This window comes from Candoia aspera, chromosome 3, assembly GCF_035149785.1.
Source record: "Candoia aspera isolate rCanAsp1 chromosome 3, rCanAsp1.hap2, whole genome shotgun sequence".
NCBI classification, from domain to species: domain Eukaryota; kingdom Metazoa; phylum Chordata; class Lepidosauria; order Squamata; family Boidae; genus Candoia; species Candoia aspera.
Window position 1 is genome coordinate 16,780,625 of NC_086155.1, and position 27,051 is coordinate 16,807,675.

General features: G+C 41.0%; 1 protein-coding gene across 1 annotated transcript in view; it reads right to left on the bottom strand.

Moving 5' to 3' along the window:
• Positions 1–1,806: 1,806 nt before the first annotated feature.
• Positions 1,807–27,051, bottom strand: part of TSHZ2 (teashirt zinc finger homeobox 2) — a 391,360-nt gene continuing 366,115 nt past the window's right edge. Inside the window, exon 3 of the mRNA XM_063297039.1 lies at positions 1,807–2,504. The gene's annotated coding sequence lies outside the window, so the exon portion shown is untranslated. The remainder of the gene's footprint in view (positions 2,505–27,051) is intronic.

The window sequence follows — 27,051 nt, forward strand, 5'->3', positions numbered from 1 at the left end:
CGTCAACGGCCAGCGGCCCGCTGCAGCACGTGTGTGGCTTCCATCTTAACCCATCCGAAGGCTCTGTGTGTTTCCAGTTGAGCTCCGTTTGTTTCCAGTTGAATAGGTTAAGCAAAGACAGACCTTGCTGTTCTCAATTCACTTTATGATCCTCCTATCATAAAAAAATAATATCAGCACCTTGCTTTCATGTCAGTACTACATTTGAGCTGCTATTCCCTATGCTCATGAGTAAATCCCATAAAAGCTACTCGGTTGTATTGTCGCTATTTTTCCTTGTGGATGATTGATTGATGGATGAGTGCTGACACTTCAATGAAGCTATTTCGACTGCCATCTCAATCCGATGATGTGAGGGGTATATTTTCTGTCCATGCCTCATTACTTCAGAATGACATTCCTGGAACTTCATTTACTTTTTCCCTCCTTCCCTCAAGCGCCATATTTTTTTCCCCATCTCGGTTATGCATGCCATAAAAAAAAAGCAATTTGCTATTATATGCGGCATAAGGGCAACACTTTCCCTAGGAGGTAAATAAGGGGGGGTTCCCCCTCCCTCCCCCCCACTGAATTTAGGGATCTTGTCAGAATTTCTCCGTTCTGATATAGCAGCTTTTTAAAACCTGTTCGTGAAAACTGGAAGGAACACGAAATGTTGTGTGACCTATTTTGTTTACGTATGACCAGCTTTACCTTTTATTTCAATGTTGTCTGTTACAGTATTTATTCTTCTAATGATTCTGCCTTTCCCCAAATGTATTTTCAGTTGTAGGCTTTGGTTACATTACACAATTCACTTGTCTTCTGAAGAGCAATAGATGCCCTTATTCAGTCTTATTTCTGCTTTGTCCTTATGCACTAGCACATTTTCTCATAGAGGCTAGCATTATTATATGGGAAATGCTGATCTGGAAAAAAGAAGGTTATGCCTCTATTTAACCCCTACCAAAAAATTGTACTGGTGTTGGAGAATTTTTTCCATGCAAATGTCTTGGAAGCCTTTCTGAGTTGACTTAGAACCTGATTTTAATCTGTGTAATACAGTATTCCTGTTAATAATAACACATAATTAAGACATCCGTTAAAAATCCATAACGTTAATTTAATGGAGAAAATCTAATATGGTTCTATTGGAATTTTTACGTTAAATTAACTTTAACGGGCTTTTAATGGATGTCTTAATTAGATCTCATTATTAACGTGAATATTCCACAAATTAAAATTAGGACCTCCAAAGTTTTAATGGAAAAGAAAAGTTGAGAGGACCTTTTTTAAAATAAAACATTTCTTTCAATCCCCTTTTCTAAGCAATACAGCACCTTTTGACCTTAAAGTAGGAATTTTCAAAAGAGGAAATGTTTCTGATTATAGGCATCCAGCAGAAGCCACAATAATGCCACGTGCATCATGATATCAATTGCACAATGATGCATGACCTTGTTCTCCCCCACTTCAGCCTGGCAAATGGATACCCATATATCTGATGGACTTTTTGTCATATTACAGAAAATCTGAAAAAAGGATTTCTCCAACCTGGCCCTTTTTGGATATACTGGGTCTGGAAGTTCTATTCCAAACCCATCTGGAGAACACTGGGCCAGAGGAGGGTGGTTTACAAGAATTCTCTTAGTAATACAGGCAAGTGATGACTGTACCATCGTTCACTGTTTTAACACTTAATATACACAATCTTTGTGGCTTGTTTGAAAAACCACTCCATACATCTTGGAAAACAGAATGGTGGAGATTTTAAATAATAATCATTAAAAAGAGAGAGAAGACAACATGAATAACAGATGCAAAAAAAAAAAAAATCCGTTTTCAACAAATCTTTGGCAGCAACATGGTTAACCATATAACTATCTGAACAACTTGCTGGGAAGATTAACGCTGTTCCGAGTTTTTTTTGGCTCAGAATCTGTTTTAACTTAATAATTCTTCTACTTACGCTGATGTATTGATCCCTGGTGCAATGACTGGATTGGGCAACCCAGGTGTGTGGGTAATAGCTGCACCGAGCTGAAACATTTCCTTTAAACAAACTATCCCAAAGGGGTTATAAATAGGAAACGGACATTACCATGAAAAGCAAAGCTTCTAATGTGACTGCATCTTGTGGATCATGCCTCGACATTAAACTATGAAGAATTGTACTCTTTTTTTTTTCCTGTTGAGTGTTACAAATTGACAAAATAAGTACATCAATGTTTTCAGTCATTATCCTACTTCAGCAGTACTTTGTTTTCCTGACAGCAAAAAGGGACAGTGGAGCTCAGACAGCCTTGGCGCAGTTTATCAATGAAAATCTAATATCGTCCATAAGCAGGGGAGTGGAAATCAATACTTCATTACCAAATTGTTAGTGAGGATGAAGAAGAATAGCTGGAGATTTTTATTATTCTTTTGGCAGTCTTCTCTGTCCCAGTTGTTGGAAGTTCAATGTCAGAAGTGGTGCATCATGCAGAGGTGAGTTCAGAGAGGGCTTGGGAATTAAGGCATCTGTCCTGCAATCAGAAATGATAAAAAACAACAATGCAAGCAACAATGCAGTCTTTTTTTTCCCTTTAAGCCATATTTTGAGCAATGCTCAACCATCAGAGAGATGTCAGTCTCAGAGGGGTGCAAAGCGGGGGGGGGGACTAAATCGATATATTATCTATACAGCCCTATGGGGCTTAAGACAAAGATGCCATCCAGGTTGCTTCCTACCATGTTTAATCTGCCTATGCTGGTGAAGTCCTCCTCTGAGACCAGAGGCCTGTTTTGTGATGATGCCCATTTATACAATATTCTCTTTTTTGATAGATCAAGGTGGGGGGAATGGGTTTTGCACTGAACTTGTCCATGAAGTTCATACTTTTGAGGTCACTGGGACTCAAGCTTGACTTGAAGGACACTACTTTGAACTAAGAGCAGAAGTCAGTGCTGGATGGTGCCCCAAGGGTGTGGAGATGCTGTTTTCTTTCTACCCCGCCCCCCTTTAATTCTTTTCTTTTCTTTCCTTTTGGGTTTACTTTATTTTATTTATTTATTTTATTTATATTTCAAATTTTGTCACCTCCCATCTCACTCAAAGGGACTCTGGGCAGTTTACAATAAAACTAAAAATAAACACAGATTAAATTACTCTAAAAAACTGTACTTCTTAAATACAAATACAAATATAAAATATAAGATGGTGATATTAAAAGTTCTTAATTTAAATTCGTAAATTCATAAATTCATGGGAGCCTCTTTAGGGAGCTAACCACCCCCAGGATTGGCTAACCCCCCCCCCCCCCCCAAGCGAGATGGCAGATGAGTTTATTTGGGGGATTTTTGAGTTACCTTGTGACATACCTACTACAGTATTTTTCTTTTTCTGCACATGCAGCAGGGTGCAAAGGAAGAAGCCGGTCATTCTTGTCAGAAGTTTGAATTGTATATGATATCCTTTTCCCTTTCAAAATGGGAAGCCAGGGTCTCAATAAATTAATCTAAGAGCTGCATGTGATCTGAGGGGCACTAGTTATTACCCTGATTTTCAAAATTGGGAGAAAATGTTTCTGAGTATTTAAATCCAGTATGTTTGAATGTTGATGTTTAACAGCATGTTAGGCTGTAAGTCAGAGGTGCACACTTCACTCTGCCAGGCCCACATTTTTACATAACACATAATCAAACTTCGGAATTTGCTACCACAAGATGTAGTGTTGGGCTACCAGCTTGGCTGGCTTCAAAAGGATGGTTGGAACATTTAATGGAAGTCATGGGATCAATGGCAATTAGCCTTGATGGCAGTGGGACAGCTGGGACAGCTGTGAAGGTCATGTGGGTTTCCTTGTGCAATTGGTTGGCCACTGTGAGAACAGACTGCTGGACTAGATAGGCCAGAGCACTTTTTATATTCTTACGTGCCTTCCCACTGCCCAATCTGGTATGTGGCCACCACAGAGCTTCCACTATAGCAAAGAGGGTGTCATTCTTTTGATGTAACAGGAGAGGAAAATCAAAAGACACATTTGCTATTGTTGTTCAGTCGTTAAGTCGTGAACTAATTATTGGATAATGTAATTGCAATTAAATGTATTAACGTGTTAATGATAGTTACATTTAAATCATTTAATTACAATATGCACTTTATTTTTTGTCCCAGATCCAATTATTTGTTTATCCTGGTTCTTCCCATTCTTTGGAGGGTGGTCTGTGGCATGCTGGGTAAAACCAAGTGGGGCCCTCTGCTTGATTGCCTATTTCTGGGTAATGCATTTGTATGGGATATTTGTGGGAAGGGATCAAAAAAGTAAAAAAAAAAAAGACAAAATGGCAGCCTCAGCCTCATGTTCAAAAGTCATGGCTGCCATCTTGATTTTTTGAGTTACAGATGCCCCTGTATAATAATTCTCTGTCTCTGTCTCTGTCTCTGTCTGTCTATCTATCTATCTGCCCAGAGTCATGCTTGAATGAGATGGGTGGTGATGGAATTTGAAAAATAAATACATACATATATAAATATATATCTTGCCACTGGTAATGTTAGGTCTGTCTGCAATGACCACATCCATTCATGATTTGATAGTAGACAACCAGGAAGACCTGGTGTGTATTATGGAGACCTAGTTGGGTGAGGGCAGTGGTATTGCTCTCTCTAAAATATACCCAGCTGGATTTTGGATCCTGTTATCAGCCTCGAGAAGAACTTATCTGTGGCCAGGGTTATAATTCCTGCAGTGGCAGGGTGTGAATGACTGTATTAAGTTGGGCTGCAGAGATAAACTGTGGGTCCTGTCCTGATCTGCTGGGCCAGTGATGGAGATCTCCTGCCTGTTAGGTAACTCCAGCCTTCATGTGATGGGCCCCAGGTCCATTTGGACTCAAGAGATCGTGGTCCCTGTGAGCCTGTCTCGGATGATCTCAGGCCTGACCCACATGGGCAAACATACTTTAGACCTTGCCTTTTCTTTGGAGCAGTTACTATGTGATCATCAACCCTTTGCCATGGTCAGATCACTTCCTGGCCTAGATGCAAGTAACTGCCACCCCAGACCTCCTTAAAGGTAAAGGTAAAGGTAAAGGTAAAGGTTTCCCTTGATGTAAAGTCCAGTCGTGTCCGACTCTAGGGGGCGGTGCTCATCTCCGTTTCTAAGCCTTCGAGCCGGCGTTGTCCCTAAGGACCCGTCCGTGGTCATGTGGCCGGCATGACTCACGGAACGCCGTTACCTTCCCGCCGAAGCGGTACCAATTAATCTACTCACATTTGCATGTTTTCGAACTGCTTGGTGTGCAGGAGCTGGGACGAGCAACGGGAGCTCACCCCGCCGCGCGGTTTCGAACCGCCGACCTTCCGATCGGCAGCTCAGCGGTTTAACCCGCAGCACCACCGCGTCCCTTCCAGACCTCCTTAGGGTAGACCTATTTGAATGGTCTGCCCCAGGAGCCTCATCATGGATCCAGATAGTTTCCAGAGGGCACTTGGGGAATTTCCTGACAGTCTGGCGGGTGAATCCATTGATGGCCAATAGCAAAATTCCCCTGAACCCCAAGGACATGGTATGTGCAGTGATTGAAATAAACATGCCTTCTCTGTGGCTACAACTAAGTCCAACCTTCTTTTCCTTTCCAGCTTTATGTTCTCTGATCACCAAGGCTAGCTACTTCAAATCAATATATGACACTCATTTCAGCACCACAACCTCCCCTGTCCCATTAGAGTATTTAGGTCACAGAGCTACAGTAATAGGTTTTGGCAGAATTTTGTTTGCATGCAAACTTTTAAAGGATTCTGGAGCACTCTCAGGATCTGAACCATCAGCTAGATTTCCTGGACAAAATTTTCCACCATGCCACCAAACAGGTGTGGCTTCAGCCAAAGACTTTCTTGGCTCTATGCTGTTTGTGGGCTTACCACCAAGAGTATGTTGGCCATAACATGGCCATCTGCATGAAATTAACAAGACAGAGTTTCTTAGAACAGGCAACAACAGCAGGTGACCCATCTGGGACCCTTAGAGCTGGTGAAGGTGCTATGTTTTTCTCCAAAACACTGCTTGCTGACTTCTTTTCTTCCTACTAATAGCTTTGTCCTGCTTTCAGTCAGTCACCTGGGACTTCAGTGATAGGACTGCAATGCACATAGTTTATTCTGGCTTTTGCTTTCCAACTTTCTCCTTACTCTGTGACCACACGTAGCTGAGAATGTGCAACTTGCTCCAGCCACATAGGCAGAGGGTATCTCCAGGGAGGGTGTTGAAACAGTTAAAATGGTGGCCACCCATGTGATCAAAACCCCACTACTCTTTTTGACCCCCCCTTTCCCCCAACACCCCTGCACACAGGAGTGTAAATTAACTATGTGTGAATTAACTATCCTTTGCATTGTAAACCTGTCTTCTTCTGTTGCCTGCAGAAGAAGCCAGAGGAAGAAACTATGGCTTGTTTTAATTGATTTTCCTGCCTGTCCTGGCAAGAAGCCACTACACATTTCAGACACCACAATAAGCCACTCTTATAGTGTGTCAGTGTGAGGACCAGAAGGTGGAAGCCAAGGTTTTCTACCTAAGCTACAAGCTTGGTTTGCCACGTCTCTAAACACATCACCTCTGATTAGCTTTTGCCAGTGTGACTCCCTTCCAGCCAAGCACTTTCTCTTCCTATTTTCCTGCCAATTGTGCACAATCTTTTGCTGAGAAATTTTTTCATAGCTGCCCCTTCTCATTAGTTTTCCCTTTCCTTAACTCTGCCGTTCTTCTCCTCAAATCCACATTTCCTTAACTGTCCTTCTCAAACATTTCCCATTTCTGCCAATGCTAATTCTACTCCCCTCTTGCTATTGCCATACCTCTGAATACCATACATCTTTGCTTCCTTCCCTCCTTGGGCTTATGATTCATTAGATTTCCATCCTCTGCCCAGATTACTCTGTACAAGGTTAAACCAAAAAGTTTGGCTTTTCCTTCCCTTGCAGAATCTAGAAAAAGCCATCTGTTTTTAAAAACTTTAGCTCCCTTAGGGGGAAAAGATGATGAACTTTCTAAGACACCAAACACACTTATGCAATAGAGCCCTCACTGTCACCACTGCTGATGTCCAGAAGTACTTTATGCTATAGTAGAGGTGGATAATATTGAAATACATTAATTCATGTAAGCTTAGATTTTTCTGTCAAAACCCTTTCTTTCCCCAGTGAAATGAGAAGTCAGAAATGGGTCAAGGGAGTATCAAACTAATGAGCTTTTTCAAAATTATTTCCCTTCACTTTTCCTTCATGCTGCCATGAATATTTCTTCGTTCATCACTGATACATTTCCTAAATGAAACATTATGCCAACCTTTCTTTGGGAAAGGAACAGCAACAATTGTGGTGGGAATCTCAGCATCTCTACATATGGAAAGAAAAAGCTACACTTCTATTGATTTCATCCACTCCAGAGATGTTCTTTTTGTAACAGGATAGCAACTGGACAATGGCTCTTTCAGTTTTTCCAGGTTCAGCATGACGCAGGTTATGTTTGGCATGCATTTGGCCAAATGAGCTGCATTTGGCTAGTTGCAATGATTTGCAGTACCAAGCTGATTCTTCCAAATCCTTTAAAATAGTCAAGGTGTAGGAAACCTAGACCATGCTTAGTTTGGCAATGCCAGTCCCGCTTAAGAAAAGCATATGTGTGAGAGACTGACTCTGACAGGCCAATGTTGCTTTTTCAGTTCTCAAAAGTCTTATTCCCCCATGAAAGAGGCATCTGTTTTCCTATCTCCTTCATGAGATGCTTTAGAATTTCTTTTGATGTGTTTCTGGGCTTAGCATTGAGAGGTAGCACAAGAAGTTGCCCCCTCCTCCAGTGATGCTTCTCTTACCCACTCTGCAGCTGCCTTGTCCTTCATGATCCTAAAAGGTCCTGTGGAAAGAGGTCTTTTGTGATGTTTTTCTTTGGGGTTTAATTGAAACCTGGGAAGCTGCAGTGAAAGATAAGAAGCCCACACATATCTATCAACTACCTTTTAACAATTAAATGTAAGAACCTTGTACCAATTCTTGAGAATTTCATTAAAATTCTCTTCTATTTTGGAAGCTTTGATTTCTTTTGTACAAAACTGAAGAAGAAGGAAATATGCATCTTGTGAGAGTAAAAATTTGCATTCTCTGGTATTTTTCTTCAAAACATGGGGACTGCATTAGCTGTCACACAAATACGCTTTTCTAGTCCTGTACGCTGAGCTGCTGAGCTTGCCGATTGGCGGTTTGAATCCGCGTGATGGAGTGAGCTCCCGTTGCTAGTCCCAGCTCCTGCCAACCTAGCAGTTCGAAAACATGCCAATGTGAGTAGATTAATAGGTAGCTTCGGCGGGCAGGTAACGGCGTTCTGTTTAGTCATGCCGGCCACATGACCACGGAAGTGTCTACGGACAAACGCCGGCTCTTCGGCTTTGAAATGGAGATGAGCACCGCCCCCTAGAGTTGGACACGACTGGACTTGATGTCAAGGGAAACTTTTATTGTTTGAATTGGAATTGGGGCCCAACCATGGCTTATGGGTTGATCACATGCTTTGTATGCAGAAGACTCTGAGTTCTGTCTTTCTCACCTAGAATTTAAAAAAGGGACAAGGTAGACCTGCTGATGACTATAGAGAGAGGATGCTAACTAGATTATACCAATCTGGCAAGACAGATGAGTAAACTGGTCTGATATACTTATGAGTTCTTCTACACTTTCTTAAAAGTTCCTAAATCACAGACTAAAGTCATATGATGCTGAAAACAGACACTTCTGAATGCTGTCTGTCCCTGGATGGAAACAACTTGAGAACCTCATGGATGTACCTTTGATTTCTATGACGGAAGAACCGCGGGATAGAAAATGCACTAAATAAAAACAAATATCAAAGTCACTTAATCTGAGACCTGTAACTCCTTGGCTCAGGTACTGCATTGTTCACATGAGCAGCATGATTATTCCCATAAAGATCTCCAAAATAATATCTAAGCTGAATATTTTGTACAACCAACAGATTACAAGGCAACACTAAGGTGGGAGATTACAGTCAAAGTTTGTTTTCCATTGCAAAGCAAGAATCTTGGTAAAAACCTCCAGTGGAATTAGGCTATGAAAAGGGATTCTGCATCTTTGAGTAATGAGACTGGGAAACTGGGAATGCATTTCCCACTCACTCATTTCTCACTGTACGGCATTCCGATTTCATGACACTTCATAATAAATCATTGCTTATCACTCACATGGGAACATAACATGGCTCAAGTTAAGATTCGTTAGCGATTGCAGAGAAGAAACATGAATTCCTCTATATCAGAGCTTTTTGATCATCTTCCGGCCTCCTGCAGGCATTCTTTTTTTATTGTGATATTTACTGTAACCGTTGTTTAAGGCATAAATAAAAGAGGAGGGAAACAGAGAGAATATGAATAATGTAAATGAATTTATTTGGTTTATTTATGCTTTGATGTAAGTATCTGGCAATTACACACCACGGAAGTTTGTGAGCGACATCAGAGAGGAAAAAATGGGTGGAGTGAGTGAGAGACAGAGAAGAGGGAGAGAGAGAAGTTGCTGCAGCAGCAGATAAATGGGATGCTGGAAGTCTATTAATAGCATTCAGTGGTGATACATGCACCTTGTCAGAGAAAGCAGAAAGCTCGATCTCCTCTGAAAGAGGCCAGTTTTCAGGGGCAGTGAAAGGCGCCCTTGACCAGAAACCTCCATTTTGACTGGAATAAAGGCATTTCCCCCTGACCTCCATAGTACTTTCTTGATCAAAATCTCAGCTGCCCACAGCAGAAGTTGCTACTAACTGTTGTCACGTTGCAAAGTGTTAAGCCACTGTCGCCAGGCTACAGAGCATTGGCTCGGTATGATAGAAATACACCTGTACTGTGTGGTGAGTATGGTTGTTATGTGCAGAGTGACCTAGGTCAGGGGTGATCAGCTTTCCTTGGATTAGAGGCCACAGCCTTCTTGACTGACCAGCAGGTGATGCAGGAAAGGCGGTAACATCACCGAAACAGGCAGGATAATTTTTTTTCAACCAATTTGTTCTTTTGGGGGATGTTTAAAAGCTGGGATGGGAAAGGAGGTGTCTGGGAAGACATCTTTCCCCCCAAAGGCCCATTCCTACCCTTAGTTTGGGGGAAAAAAATCTCCAAAACCCAGCTTTTTTGCCCTGGAATTTTGGTGGTGTGAACTCAGAGAATTGGATGCTACCCAGGGAGTACTGGGAAGTGTGTGTGGCTCGTGAGCTGTGTGTCATCCCTTCTGCCTCAGTTCAATTCCTCATGCAGTTGAGGAACACTCCTGTACTTGAAACTCCTGTACCATGCCTTAAATAGATGTTAGGATAACAGAAACAGGTGAGACTTGGTGGGATATAAAGATGACATAATAATATTATCATCCTGGGGAGGGGGGTGATGGTAGGACAAATATACACAACTGAATCACGTTCACATTTCTCATCAACTTTGGAAGGGGAACAATTTGGAGCAGATTAACTCATACAAGTTAAATGACCCTTCCTTTAAGGTCAGTGAAATTAAAGCTAAACCCCACCATCGTTGCCTGTAATTTTTAAAGATGGGAATAAAAATGTCACAAATCTTCTGTGAAATATTTGATTTAAGCTCTTGTCCTTTCAAAGCCATTTCAGCTACTTTCCACCCCCAATTTCTCTTTTATTTTGTCAAAGCCAGCCTAACTTGACATTCTGGTGGAATTTTTTTTGTTTCTGCTTTTGTAGTTTGCATCTTCACTTTTGATTGTAATATTTATGTTGTTCATCGTGTTTGCTCTAACCCTAGATATGCTGGGTGGCCATACAAATTGAATAAAATAAATAAATAAATAACCTACATAGGCACACGGTTAGGCCAAGCTAGTTTTTAGCCTGATGTGAAGAATAAGATTCCTTCTCACATATGATTGACAGAATAGTAGAGGATTCAAACTTAGCGGTGATGAGAAGACAGAGCCCTTCATAGGTAGTGATTCTTCTGGTGACCCTTCCATAATACCCAATGTCACCTGCCTGGCATGGTCAATTTGCTGACTTCATCCTAAGGGCAAAACAAAAAGTGTGTTTTGCTTCTTGCATAGATCAAGAACATTTGGCTCAAATGTTTGGTGGATCATTCCAGATAACTCGGGGTCTGGCCAAAGGGAAACAGGTAATTTACACGGATCCAGACTTTGATCAAGACAAGTCCAGAGAAGGGGCAAAGTATAACCTTGTGGTTTCTTCCAACTCCGCAGTTCTATCATTCTCTTGGTGTAATGGTATGTGGGAAAGACCTTGGGAGATGGGGTGAAGAGATGCTGCCTAGGGAACAGTCAGATAAGAGAGGGCATAGCCCGCAGCTGCATAGTGGGCAGAGCAAGAGGCTCAGAAGGGCGTTCCCAGGCTGTAAAGGTGACGGGAGGAAAATTGTACTTTCAGACTTGCAAGATTCTGTTAATGTAGCTTTTCAGTAAAGTAGAATTAGTTTATCTGGTCGTGTTTCCTGTCTGGTCTACCTGGTAAGGCTGACACTTGGGTAACAGTTGCAGTTACCTTGATTTTGTTTACATGTACAGAAAATTTATGATGGCAAAATCATTACAAGGAGACTGGACAGCCATCCCCTGAGGATGGTTTATTTGGTTTCCTACACCCCAGAGGGTAGGATTATATAATCCTCCTGGTCCCTTCCAATTCAACAGTTCTATGACTGGGTGCAGCTGGTACCTCTCTCTCTTCTCCTCCTGCACATGTCCTGCACACTACCCCACCTTCCAACCTTCACAGTGCCTTTGTCCCCCTTACTTCCCCTTATCCACCAGTGTCTTTGAATTCAAGTATGGCGTATCTGCCTAGCTCCTTCCTTCCCTCCTTCCCTCCTTCCCTCCTTCCTTCCTTCCTTCCTTCCTTCCTTCCTTCCTTCCTTCCTTCCTTCCTTCCTTCCTTCCTTCCTTCCCTGCTGCTGCTGTCACTGCCCTACACCCACTCACTGCACTCCCCAGCCTTCCTCTTTTCCACTACCTCCCATCCCAAAACATTCTGCTTTAACTTCATGCATACATTGATCTGGTCCTGAACTGCCTGATGCGGCCTGATCCATGCAGAGAACACCATTTTCCCCATCTACTTCAGCTTTTTCAACCTGCTACTTTCCAAGTAAATTGGACCACAACTCTCAGTGAGCCTTGGCAACTCATAGTATCTCTGTGGGATAATGGTGGTTTAGTAGAAATAAGAAGATATTTCTTCTGACTGGCTAATTATGGAGATGAGGGATTGTTAAAAAATCTCCATTGACATATAGGATAGTGGACTTAGAGAATAGTGGGCATCTTCACAGGTTTCTTGACATAGGCTTTCTTTGTCTATGCTTTTCTGCCATGGGAGAAATAAAGGAACATGGAAAATATTTCCACATCACAGATTCTACGGATCTGCTTGCAGGGATAGAAGTGAAATTTCTCATTGAAAGGACAAGTGTGGTCAAGGAAGTTCATGTGAACAGCACATCTTGCCACGCCCCCTCCCTGTTTATCTGCAGTGGACTGAAGGAAGGGAACAGTGAATTGGAAAGAATACATAATTATCCAACTGGGTTTCCCACCCCCCTTCTGTTTAATTTGTTTCAGGCCTTTGATTAACCCCTTGATCATGCAATCAAGCCTGAGATTGAAGCATGTTAAGTGGTTCTCTTCAGTTATGTGTTTCTATTTGCCTGCAAAATCATCAGGGACAGAAAGATAAGTTTTTCTAGGAGAAATAAGCTGCTGGGGCAAAAAAGGTGAATGGGAACCATTTCTTTAACTCAAAATGAATTCTTTGGGGATGCTATTGGTATGATAAAACAGACATTTTCTTTTTAAAAAATCTTGGTAGATTCATGGCAGAAATACCTTTTATGAATAAGTCTGTGCTCATTTTTAATAAAATGCCAAAACTGTATTCAATTTCCTGAAAGTTTTCTTCCCCTGAAAAAGGCAATTCTATTTTTCAACCTCATTTTCAGAAGCCTGAAATGTTCTTTTATACTGTTTTTAGGCTTAGTTTATCATTGTGAGCTAATGAAAGAGGATGCTTGCCTTTTACCCATCTCCCCATCACCCTGCAGCCTCCTTTCCATTACAGTAGACTGAATGAGAATTGCTAGAAAAAAGATGCAGGAAACTTTTCAAAACTGTGCTAATACAGAACCGTTCTGTTTTCTACATGTGGGCAGAGGTATCTGCACTGAGAGACTAAATGGAACCTCTCATGCTTTGATCCAAAGTTCACGGATGGATTTCTTCCCAGTCCTGCATTTTGTCACTGAGCATTGCTTCCTGTCCCCTGCCTGTTTTCATCATTGCTGGAAAAAGAGCCCATCTTCTTCCCTGTCTTTTATAGGGTGAAGAGTGGCTTTGCAAGTTTTGTGTATTTATTCAGTGTGGAAAGACAATGCAGGTGCTGCCTTCAAGTTGGAACAGCTGCGTTATTGGGGGGAAAAAGTGAGCAGAAGACTCATGGAGTGCTATATAACACCCTGTCCACCAGCAAAGTTCTGGGAAAGACACACCTGCTTCTAAGGAGCGGTGCTATGGGCTGAGCCTGATGTCACCCAAGATATCTAATGATACTGTTCGTTTAGGTTTGCTGTTAAAAGGTCATCTTATGTCCTAGTTTAGAGTGAGGCAGAACTAAAAAAAAAAACCAAAATGTTGAAAAATAGACATACAAAATGTATGATAAAAGTGGCATACTTTTCCTGTGTTTCCTTTGGATCTGAATAGAAGGATTTTTATTCGTTTGTATCAAGAAAACCTCAATAGTTACAGAACTGCTCTTTAAAATTACAACAACAACAACAACAACAACAACAACAATGGGACTTACAGATTGAAGTTGAACGCTTATGAAAAAAGAAATCTGCTGTTGTTCCAATCGTGATTGGAGCCCTTGGAACAATCCCCAAAGGACTCCCTCAATATTTGGAAATTTTGAATTTATCGGACCAGAACACCCTAATTTTACAAAAAATTACCCTGCCTGGAACTGCCTATATCCTCAGATGCTGCCTTAATAATTCTTAGGTCCTTGGTTAGGGCTTGAGTTATTAAGTTTTCACCAGTTTTTGACTGTGAATCTAACTGTAGATTACCAGTAGTAGTAGTAGTAGTACTAGTCTGTAATGTAAAACTATTTTCCATGTTCCTTTATTTCTCCCATGGCAGAAAAGCATAGACAAAGAAAGCCTATGTCAAGAAACCTGTGAAGATGCCCAGTATTCTCTATATCCACTATCCTATATGTCAATGAAACTCTGGAGATTTTTTTAAAAATCCCTCCTCCTCCTCCTCCTCCTCCTCCTCATCATCATCATCAGTACCTGTTTATTTGCACATTCAATATAAGGAAGAGGACGGTCAGCCCATACAGTCTACTGCTATTCTTGGGTAAATATCTTCATGAGACAAGAGCAGATGGGCAGGCAGGGGAATGGGGGTGGGGCATAAAAAATCAGGATGCTGGTTGCAATCATGTGATCGAAGTCCCACCCCTTGTTAATGTGTACAATGCATTTAAAGACTGAGCTGCAGTTGGTTTCTCCCCATCCAGGCTTGCACACCCTCCAGGCACTGCAACAGGCTACTTTGGCCAAGCACCTGGAAGTAAACTGGGATATTTGGGTGACTGGAGTGCTTTGGGGTGCTCACACTATAGTTCTAGCTTCGTGCTGGGCCCATAATTATTTTCCTGGAAAACTACTTTGCATAATTTCCAGTTTAAGTTGCACCCAGCACATTCCCAGTCAATCCCTACCTCTAGGTCACAGCCAACACAGGCCACTCAGTTCAGCTAGCAAAAAATACAGCTTGATGTTTATTAAACATCAGCAAAGATCAAAAGCTGTTAATTGACAAAATGGGGCAAGGACAAAGACAGGCAAATGCAGGGAGAGAGAAAAATATCAACCGCCAGCTGATATTTTATATTCATATTATTCATATTATGTATATTTCTTGAGCTATAGATCAAAAGGCACAGAGCTTTCCAGAGCCCCTGGAAACAATGCTGTGGATAGTTAGCATGGACAGTCCCAAAGAGAGTGACCTTTGCTAATTTCAGCTTGAACTCATTTATATACATAACAGCAGCAGAACAGAGATGGAAAGTAGGACACCAGGTGATCTGTCCTTTATTTTTCATTATAAAGGGAACTATTTGGTGGATGATCTATACAAATAGTTTCATCCTCTGCCCTGTGTTTGAGGGGAGGGGTGTGTGAAAAAGATAATAAAGGCAATTGTTTTTGTAGGGCTGGCCAGATATTGATCTCTAAATCACATAGTTGACCACCCTCAAGTAGGGATGTCTGTTGGGGGAGGGGGCTCAAAAATGTTAGGATGGTGATTGCAAACGTATGATTGAAGCCCATCGTTTTTTACATACCGTATGTCATCATACATGTGACACATAAAAAGGGGCAGAACTTTGATTAGACATCTTGATTTTTTTGACTCCTCCCCAATACACTTTCCCCAAATAACTCTGGGGGTTAAAATTAATCTTTTCTAATCTCACCACTCAGTGGGTTTATCTGTACACATAGTATCCTAATTGTGATCACGACTGAATGAAACATTTTGCTGTTTTTCTCACTTCAGAATTGCAGAAAATTTGCGCTGCTGATTCTAGTGCAAAAAGTGGAGCTCTGAGAGTCATATATGGTCCTGTGGCTGCAGGTTGTTCAGTCCATTATATTTCCCTGGTGTGTATCTCTCTCCCCTAAAAAAGACTGGGACACCAAATGAGGGATTATTACATTAGGCAAGAGTCAAATATTCAATTTTCAGGGTGGCATTGAGATCCTGTCTGCCTATAGTTATCAGCCTTAGCCAATTTATTTCCAAAGACGTTATTGATAACAAGAAAGAGTCCGACTGTGTATGTGTGTGTGTGTGTGTGTAAAAGGAATGCATCACATGCTCTGTCTAGGATTAGACTTTCTATTGCTAATTTTATTTAAAACATCTTAGGGAAGCTATTGAAAGAGGGAATAAGAATTTGACAATGCTGTGAAGGCAACTTTGCTAATGATTTTTGAACAACCTCCAACTGAGGTCTAAATGTCTTCAATATCCATAAACAATTCTATACTGTCCAATTAGGAAGACAAAGACATAGAAGGCTGTCAGAAAGATTTGCACGGCTAAGTGTCTGATATCACAGAGATGATAAGGGATTGTGCGAAAGGGAATTTTGGGGCGGAGGGGAGAGAGGAAAGGCTGCATGGAACGGATGGCTATCATTATAATATTATACAGCCTTCCACCTTTCCAATTACTGGCAGGTTTCATTAATTACCGCAACATTACCCTAATAGATTCCCCCTCCCCCTTCTCTTATCTCAACCTTCCCTCTGTCTACCTAAAATGCTCACTTCAGCAGCTGATCACCAATGAAAAACTGGGCCAGCGGGTGGCCCGTTCTGGCTCAGATTAGCAAAAGAAAGAAGCCAGAAGCCAAGAGAGCTGAAATAAAGATGGAAGAAAATTGGCATAGTGATGGTACTAATGCAGAAATATGGAAGCTTTTGTGATACGGAGCGTGTTTGGAACATTTTTAAATTGATCTCTTTGGTAGAAGATAGCACCAGCAGCCACTGGGGGATATGCAACTTGACATTCTTAAAAGCAAAAAAAAAAAAAAGGAAAGGAAGGAAAGGAAAGGAAAGGAAAGGAAAAAGCTTTTTCTCCTCCCTCATTCAGGTGAGAGCATTAAAGTAGAGGCAGATTGTAAAGTGACAGTTACTTAAGGGTTGTTAGTTTTGCTAGCCCAGAAAGGTGAATTGTGTAAGGAAAGACAGTGCAGATACCACTGTCTCAGTTCCATTAAGTATAATATTGGGAGCATTTCCCTGCTGTCAACATGTTACTATCAACAGCATTATCTGTTTCAACTGCTTTTACAATTACGCTTAACGACTAGGCCGCCTCCAAGCTCCATTTTCCTTTTAAAGGCACCGAGGAGAGCCTCCATTCTAACCCATCAGCTGTTTGCTCCTAGCAAAGCAAAACACGACCCAAAAAGCACCATGCAACTAGTTCCAGATCGTCACCAAGAGGGTCCCCCCCTCCCCATCCATGGGCAGCCAACTGTTCCCAGTTCTTTCTATTACATTTTCTACCTATTATTTCATGTAATGGCATTCCTTAAATTTTAAATTAGCTCCGAAGAATAAAAATAATTGAATTCCTGCTGTTTTGTGTACATAGAGGGTGACAGGAGCTAATGTGATAATTTAAACTGTAAATGAGTCTTCACTTTGTGTTCATTAATTACAGCTAATTGCTGAATTACAAACCTTCTTGGTTAGGCACTGTTATGTATTCATGTAGCATGTTAGACCTCCAGCTGGTAGAAAACTGTTTTATAGACTTACAAGCTGACATGCAAAACTAGCCTAGGAATATTTCTGTTTGGAGGCAGAGGGAGGGAAGGGGTGAAAGTGTTCTAAACTTAAGAGTGCTCTGGGTGTCACCCATGTGTCAAACTCAGATCTGAACTAAAAAAAGATTCTGCACAATAAACAGGTTTTTTTTCCACCACCCACTGTCTACCTGTTGACACATTTTGAATACAGGACTTTATTCCATGTTTCCTTCAGCAGTCAGGATTTTTTTTTTAGGCTCTCAACTGCTTTTACTCCCTTTATGTAAAGTCTAAAGAATATGCCTTATGAATTAAAGAACTGCTTTTAATTATAATATCTAAGTGTTACCATGATGTTCAGAAGGAATATATAATGAATATCATTGTTGGGAAAAGATTTGCAGGTTCTGTCCCGCTTGTGGACTTTCCACTGGATTAAGCATCTGTTTGGTGGAACTGTGCATAACTTTGGATCAAACATTCAAATCAGAGTCAATTCAATCAAATCACCATTTTAGACAATCTTTGAACCAAATTGCTGAATGAATCTGCCAGTTCAGTGGAGTCTGATACATGCATGCACACACTTTTAGAGAAACAAGTTGACTATTCTGTTCAATTCAATGGTTTGACTTGACACTTTGAATTAAATCCCCCAAATCATTCAGATCAGATGGATGATTTGAAGCAGATTTTGCCTGAATCATACACACCTGCTGTTTAGTTGATGCTCTAGAGCAGTGTTTCTCACCGAGGCAACTTTAAAATGTGTGGACTTCAACTCCCAGAATTCCCCAAAGCTGGCTAGGGAATTCTGGGAGTTGAAGTCTACACGTCTTAAAGTTGCCAAGGTTGAGAAACACTGCTCTAGACAAGATACTGAAGCTGAGAGACTCTTGGTCTGATCCAACATGGCTCTTCTCATGCTCTTATTATTATTGTGTGTCGAAATCTTTCCTCTAATTTCCCAAACATTTTTTTTCCTTTGCAAAAGAGGATTTTTTTTTTTTTTTTAAAATCTAATTCTCAGGGGGCTTTAGAATTGTTTTAGAATTTCTTTTGGTGATGTTTGGAGCTTCATTTATTATAGACAGATAGTAGAGGGTACTAGGATTGGTATGCATGCTAGGGGGTGTTGTGTGTTAGTAGAGGTAGTCCTCAGGTTACAATCACTCATTCAGTAAATGAGTTCAAAGTTAGGATGGTGCTGAACGAGGGGGACTTACGACTGGTCCTTGAAGTTGGCTGTTGCAGCGTCCCCGCAGGAACGTGATTGTGATTAGGGCACTTGGCAACTGGCTCGCAGTTCCGACAGTTGCAGTGTCCTATGGTCATGTGATCGCCATTTGCAACCTTCCTTGTCAATGGGGAAGCTCACAGAAAGTAGCAAGTTGCTCCTGCAAATCACTCCCATTCCCACCACTTTTTCTCCAGAGGAGCCCCCAGGTGGAATGGGGATCTCGTACTCCATAGCACTACTCTCCTTAGTGCCTGCCTGCAGCACCCACCCACCCACCCACCTGTACTCCGTAGTGCCTGCTTATGGCACCCACCTGCCCACTGTGCTCCATAATGCCCACCTGCGGCACCCACCTATTTGGCATTCCCCTGCCTACTCATAGCGATTGCCCACCAGCTTGCCTGCCTGGTTTGTGGTTTTTCTTCCCAGGCTGTGATCACCTGAGGTCCTTGCTTAACAACGCATGCAGTCCTTGCTTAAAGAAAGCAATGGGGACTGCTGGGATTGCCATTGCTAAGCAATGTGGTCACATGATGTCACACTTTGCTTAGTGACAGAAATTCATGCAGACACACAGACACTAACTATTCAAACAACTTGTCACTCAACTGGCATCTGCAGGGCCAGTGAGCAACATCAGAATAGCAGGTACAATCAGACAATTGAAGCTCCACCATTTTTACACGTGTGTGAAACACTTAATGCACATTTAAAAGGAATTGGGGTTTGATCGTCTGGGGACACTCACCATTTGGATGTCATGGACCCCTGCACTATAGTAACTTCCTTGCCCATAGGAATTTTCCCAGTATTTTTTGTTGCTTAACCCCCCCCCCCAAGCAATTTCTTTCCCATCAAATAGAATGGGAACGGTTAAAAAAGCATGTAAGAATTTTTCAGTAGGCCTGTACAAAGCTGCCTAGAATTCCTTGGATGAAGAGATTTGCCTCATAGAGGCAATGTGATTTTCTTCACCAAAGCAAAGTAATTTGCATTACCTTGGATCACTTTAGACAGTCTTACAGAAGAAACCTGCTCTTAGCCTTTTCCCCAGGGGTGGCTTGAAGTATTTATAGAATGGGTGGCTTCAGCAAGTGCTAGAGCATAGCTTGGCTCATTTGCTGAAGCTGCTCAGCCTGGAAAAGCTTCTGATTCAGGAAGAGTTCTAGCCTGGCATCTTCAAGGCCCAATACAGAGACTCCTGCTTGAGATGCCCAGCCACCCATCCTGGAGATACTTTGGGCAAGGCTGGGGGAGAAGGCTTCTCCCAGCTTCTCTTACAGCCCAGACCCTGTAGAAGCAGCTTGAGAGGGACTCTGAAGCAGAGCAAAGCCAAGCAGCATGGCCACATGGCTTCTTTCTTAGAGGTGAGGGGGCCATGTTGGTCTATGAAGCATCTTTGAAAAGGTGCTTTGCTTGAACCTTTGACAAAGCGAAGCATCAGTTTGAAAATTTAAACAGCCCTAATTTTCAACACAGCAAATGTTATGCTAATGCTGCCTTTTATTTAGTTTGCTTTATATAAGGACAGGTCTAAAGAGAGTCCTTCGTGCTGATGTCCTAGGGATTGGCGAGACTTGCTGGGCATTAGAATTGTTAAAGCCCTAGACCAATGAATGGTTTAGGCTGAGGAAGGCAACTTTAGTCATAGTTATATTGTGCTTGTGGAGACTTAAACAGCTGTTCCATTCCTGAATTTCACTTCATAAGAATAGAAATATATCTGCTAGCAACCTAATTTTATGGCTTTGTCATGCAGGAAAAAACCCATGATAGTCGCTGCACTTACTCAGGCATTTAAGGAGAAAAAAATATATAACTTGCTGACTTATCCATTATCTCCTGCTGTATATGTATGTGTGCTGTTCTTCCCAAGCACAACTTTTAAACCAGCTTTTGTTTTAAGAAGAAATTAAGACCTTCTTGTGGTTAAAAAATAGTTGTAGGTATCTGCTACAAACTTCAGTGAAAAAAAATTGACTAAACACTCATTGCAACATTAAGATGCAACACTGACTTTTCATACTTGCATCCTGGTATCAGGCACAAGTACAATAGTCATGATATCATATCATAGCATCACAACACAACACAACACACATTCCTTCACGTGAATACTCCAAGCTTTCCTGCAGAGATCTTATTAACTTGACATTACCTTGACTTCACTGAAGTTTTCAGTAGTTAAACTATGGCTCAGACTAGAAAGCATCTAGTTGTTCAGACAGATTAAATTTATCCAATCCATTCATTTTCAAGTAAGTAACTCTCCTCGGGTAATACTAGCTTTAGTATTCAAAAGATTTATCCTTCTAGCAATCCCAAGATATGGAGGAAGAGGAAAATTAACAGGCAATTAATCTGAACTGCTGGCTGGTTTCCACTGAGGTTAATGGCCATGCCTCAATTGATCCTCCAAGTCTCATCTTGTAACATAAAGGAGAAGGCAACATTTTTGGGTTTTCCTTTTATTTCATTTGCAGTCCTCCTTTTCTCTGAGAATTCAAGGCAGCACATATGAGAGTCTTCCACAATTTTAACAGCAACACAACAGTCCTGTGAAGTAGGCTGGGCTTTGAGAGTGGGTGACTGGCCTGAAGTTGCTCAGCTGGAGCTTGAACTTGGTTCTCTCCGGTCCCCATCCAACCTTTGACCATGACATTCCCTGCTTCCTGTAGATAAAGCATAGCATGCCAGCTGCCTTGTGTTTGTTCATTTGCTTTTAATTAATGGAACATTTTTTGTAATAGTTAGGTATGTCTAAGAACTTGATGGGTATCCAAAGCAGCATACAGAGCTACACATAGCTGAGAAGATGTCACCATATTTTGGTGGCAGAAGACTTGCTTTGTATACACTTGGTCCCAGGTTTAATCTCTGGCATCCCTAGGAAGAACTTAGAACAATCCTGCCTAAAATCTTAGAGACCCATTGCCAATTGGTTGTGACAGTACTGATAGATGGGCAACACTTTCACTGAGTGGCAGGCTTAAGTTGCTAGACTTATAGAATGCTTTATGCCCACCATAATAAAATGAAATGTATGTTCCCATCCTAGTTCACCTCTTCTCTTAAGCTACCCCAAGAGCTAATTTTAGCCAGTGACCTTCTAATTATATTATGGAATGTTTTATTCCTCCTAAGAACACCAATATTTTAAAAAAGATTTGTTTATCTTCTTTCCTTTGCCTAACCAGAAAGCACTTGATAATAATGTAATTGAGATAACATATCATTTATAAAAGTGTCTATTACCTCTTGATCCTTCCTTGGTTTTAAACTCTAGATGCTACAGGTTTATGATAATACATGGATGTTGACAGCTATATATATTGAGTTTTTGATGCAAAGCCACTACTTTAGATTCTCTTGGATATATATTGATTTTTTCCCCAAGCACATCATTGACAAAATGCAAAATGCAAGATCTCTGACTGTACATAAAGTGCTACATGTCTACAAGGCTTGTATGTTTAGGTCTGTGAAAGAGATCTGACAAGCAGGTAAATGTAGAGACAGGCATGCTGCTAAGTGGCCACTTACATACCTCAAAACACAAATGCACCACCAACCACCAGTACAAAATGTTGCACTGAGCTATCCATTCAAATTCTGAAAGAATTCCTACCATTTAAATAAAAATACAACACAATTCACCATAACAGGTGGCAAAACTGAGTTCTGTAGCAAGGGTGTCCACAGGCTATGTGCATTGCATAAAAAACGTGTAGAGCTTTGATTGCATCATCATGGCTAATATCCCGACTATTTAAAAACATACTCTGCAGGAACTTCTGCCTGTTAATTTAGTCCAGATATGGAACTTCAGTGGTCAATTTCAACTAGATCTGGGCACAAATGGCCTTTCTTCACATTTCTGTGGGAAAGGAGAAATTCCCTAATAGTTTCACAAGGACAGAACTCTCTCCGATCTACTTAGTAGTGACTTGCACTGCTACAGTAGAAGCCCCAAGAGAAGAGGTTCCTCATGAGATCTTCCCTTGGAATTTAATGGAAGTATAAGAAGCCAAAGAGGCTGCAGATCACCAGACAGATGGTTTACATTAAAAGACAGAAAAGTCATGTATCAAGAAGTATTGGCCTTTCTTGTCATTGAATAAGTACAAATAAACCATGACATAAGTACAAGTAAACCAAAAGCTGAATAACATGTATGTATGTATGAGAATACCACACCCATTAGAATAGGAAAAAAAAAATGTTTGTTTTATTTTTTCAAAAACAATTTCTCTTTTCATCAAATGAGAATCAGTAGGAGAAACTTTCTACCTAGCACTAATTTCACACCTCCAAACCTCATTTGTTATGGCATTTCATTTTCAAAATTGAGTTTAAAATCCAGCTGTTGAAACAGAGGACATCTCTAAATAGAGAATCATTTTTTGATAAACCTTCAAACTGGGGACTTAGTCTGGTCTATGAGACATGCGGGCCATTCAGCTTCCTTACAAGGCTACTGAAACTACTCAAGGTTTTAATTTTGTTTCAAGGAACTTGCTACAAGAAGGAGGGGAAGAAAAAGGAGGACAAGGACAAGGCTGAGTACCAGAAAAGCCTGCTGTTGATGTCTAGCCAACTTAAATAGAGGCCAGCATTAATTTACAAGAAAAGTGAACTGATCAAAACAGGTCAACACATTTGAAAGCCAAAGTCAAATGAGATGACTGGATGTAAGATAAGCTTAAAAAACAACATCTAATTTGTTGTATAAAAGAGAATAATAATCTCCCAGTTCAAACAATATAAACAGTATAAACAAGAGATGGGGCCATTCACACCAACTGGAGCATCTCTGACATCTCAATCATGAACAAGGAAGATCTGCAGCAGTAGCCCTTCTTTGCATGTTAGTTTGTACACTGGGATGTGATTTTGTATGATTGGGGAACCCTGATAAAGCAATTGACATGGAAGGTTCCACTTGCATTAAGACCAACAGAAGAATTCTCCTGGATAGGCCAAAGCTCAGTCCTGCGTTATATGTTCCACAGTGGTCAGTCAGATATTTCTAGGAAGCTCACAATCAGTGACAGATAGTATTTAGGAGATAGTACACTGCCATCAGAAATAGTAGCAGTTGATAGCTGTTTTCCATGAATTTGTGTAGTTTTAAAACCATCTAAATTTTGGGGGAACTACTCCATCTCACACTGATCCCCCTTTTCATCTTCTGTAGCCCTAGTTTCCAGCTGTTGCTGCTCAATGCCAGGTCAATTCTCTGGTTAATTCTTCTTTGAAGTCTTGGCCTGCAGCCTTGAAAAACCATTGCTGCATCCTGCAGTTTTGGAATAATTTTTACCTGTTTCCAACCTACCCTTTTGGGGAAGTGGTAGCAAATGTGGGAGAACAATTCTAGGGGGAAGTAATCATCTGGCCTCTTTTCAGTCAAGCTTTAGGCCTTGATACAGCATTGAGGCAGAATTGAATTCACTTGTGGATGATCTTTGGCAGGATTGGGATAGGATGATACAACCCTCCTGGTGGTAGTACTGGTAAGAAAATTAGGGGTTCTCCTGGATTCTTGACTCCTGTCAAATGAGTAGGTGGCACCTCTGACCAGGAGGGTCTTTGTACAAATCCATCTCATATGACAATTTCATCCCTTCCTAGATAGGGAGGTCCTTCTCATAGTTTCTTATGCCCTAGTCATCTCCCATTGGAACTACTGCAATATGATGTACATGGAGCTACCCTTGGGTACTTCTTGTTTTGCCCATGTAATGCAACAGCTTGGTGAACTGCACTAGTTACAGATAGGCTTCCAGGTGCAATTCAAGGTATTGATTGTTACCTATAAATCCCTTCATGGCTTAGGACCTGGTTACATATGGGACCATCTTTCTCCTGTTGTTTCTCTTTGATTAATTGGAATGTTCATGGTCCCAGATGCAAAGCAGTGTCATCTTGTGTGACCAAGGAGACATATTTTCTTGGTAGCTATGCCTGTCCTGTCTCCCTGAGGTCCACATGACTCCAATCCTGTTAGGCTTCCATAAAGCCATAAAAACTGGCTCTTCCAGCAGACCCCAGGTAGGATGTAGTGATCAGCTTCCTGATGATGGCAGTACTGGTGCACTAGAAGTTCTGATGTATTCTTTAGCATATGTTCTTCCACTTCATTTGGTGAGGAGTTTCTGTGAAAAAAGGTTGTGTTGCTGTTGTTCATGAAACAGAAGGCTGCAGTGAGTATTATCAGTGTGCTTTAACCAATGCACCAATTGAATTTTTGACTGCTGAAGAAATAGTCCCTCCAATTGAAATTCACCACTGAATGCAGTTGTTTATAGTGATGGCTATGTTGACATGAGTACTGTGCATCTCTGGGCTAAAAAAATTTAAAGATGGTGAACCAGGATTTCTGTGGTCAAGAACTAAGTGGATGATATATGACAGCAGCTGATAAGTTTCACATGAGAAAGGTTGAGGAACTGATTTAGGACAACTGACAGATCATTCAAAGGGAAATCGCTGTCATGCTTGGCATTTCACACAAATGAGTGGGTCAGATTATTGATGTTCTTCAGTATCAGAAGGTTTGTGGAAAATGGGTTCCTCACATGGTGACAGCAGAGATGAAACCTTCAAGAGTTGAAAATTGAAATTTGAAGGTGAGGAATTTCTTTACAGCATCCTGACAGCCAATGAAGGATATGCTCATCATTGTGACCCAGAAACAAAGCATCAGTCAATAGATTTGAGTTCAGTGCCTGATGACATCAACATAATTTTTTTGGCAGGAATACAGAAATAGTTTGCCTCCTCCTCCTCTTCCTCCTCCTCCTCCTTCTTCATTCTCAATCTAGCCTACATTCCTGGAGAATTCCTGGTGGTATTCCATCCAAGTATTAACCAGTCCTACCTTGCTTAGCCTTTTTCAAGATCAGTTGAATTTCTCCAGATGCTGACCCCTACTCCCAAACACATTTTAATTTCCATCTGATTTTCGGTTGTATATCCCAAACATACTTTTATAAACCAATTGCATTGATGAAGGAGCACAATAAATACATTTTGCTAAAAGGTGTTAAATAAATTATTGCATTTATTTCAATCCCCCATTTTTTTTCTTAAAAAAGAGAGGTTTTTTTCCCCATTGCTTCAAAATTTAATGAAGAGAATTCCTTGAAATTTTAATCTTAAAGTAGCACCCCTGCCACTTCAAGAATTAAGTAAGCTCAAAAGCATTACAGGTAGTCCTCGACTTACGAGCACAATTGGGACTGGGACACCCAATTTTATGATATTTTTGCCATGGTCATTAAGTGAATCACCATGGTCATTAAGTGAATTGTGCAGTCATTAAGTGAATCTGGCTTCCCCCATTGACTTTGCTTGTTGGAAGCCCCCTGGGAAGGTCGCATATGGTGATCATGTGACCCCAGGTTGCTGCAACCATTGTAAGTGCGAGGACTGGTCATTAGTCACTTTTCTCAGCACCGTTGTAATTTCAAACGACCGTTAAACGAATGGCCATAAGTCAAGGACTACCTGTACTAGAAATCTGAAGGAATGCTGAACCAACCAAAAGATAAATTACTGCATTAGTCCACTACCTCTGTATTGTAACTAGAGCTGCAGGTATATGGCCTTCAGAAGTTCTTCATTGAAAATGTGGGCAAAAGAATCCAGGACATTGTTTCACCAAAAAAGAGATACTTGAACTGGTCTTGAATGTAGGAAACTGCATTAATATTGACAATAGCACAGTGGCTTGCTTTTTTCCATATCTATATATCTATATATCTATGACAAATAATTGTATATATATACAAATAATTCGAGAAGCAGGAATGTACGAAGAAGAACAGGGTATCAGAATTGGTGGAAGACTCATTAACAACCTGTGATATGCAGATGACACAACTTTGCTTGCTGGAAATGAAGAAGACTTGAAGTACTTGCTGATGAAGATCAAAGATTGTGGTCAGCAATATGGACTACACCTGAATGTGAAGAAGACGAAGATACTCACAAATGGACCAATAAATAATGTCCCAATAAATGGAGAAGAAATTGAAGTTGTCAACAATTTCAGTCTACTTGGATCAACAATCAATGCCAAGGGAAGTAGTAATCAAGAAATCAAACGAAGTATCGTGCTGGGAAAATCTGCCATCAAAGACCTATCTAAAGTTTTCAGAAGCAAAGACGTCAGTTTAAAAACAAAGGTGCGTCTGAGTCATACCATGGTCTTCTCAATTGCCACATATGCCTGTGAAAGTCGGACATTAAAAAAGGAAGATAGGAGAAGAATTGATGCATTCGAATTGTGGTGTTGGCGAAGATGATTGAAAATACCATGGATTGCCGGAAGAACAAACAAATCGGTTTTAGAAGAAATACAACCAGAATGTTCCCTAGAGGCAACTAGGCTTAAACTCTTATACTTTGGGCACA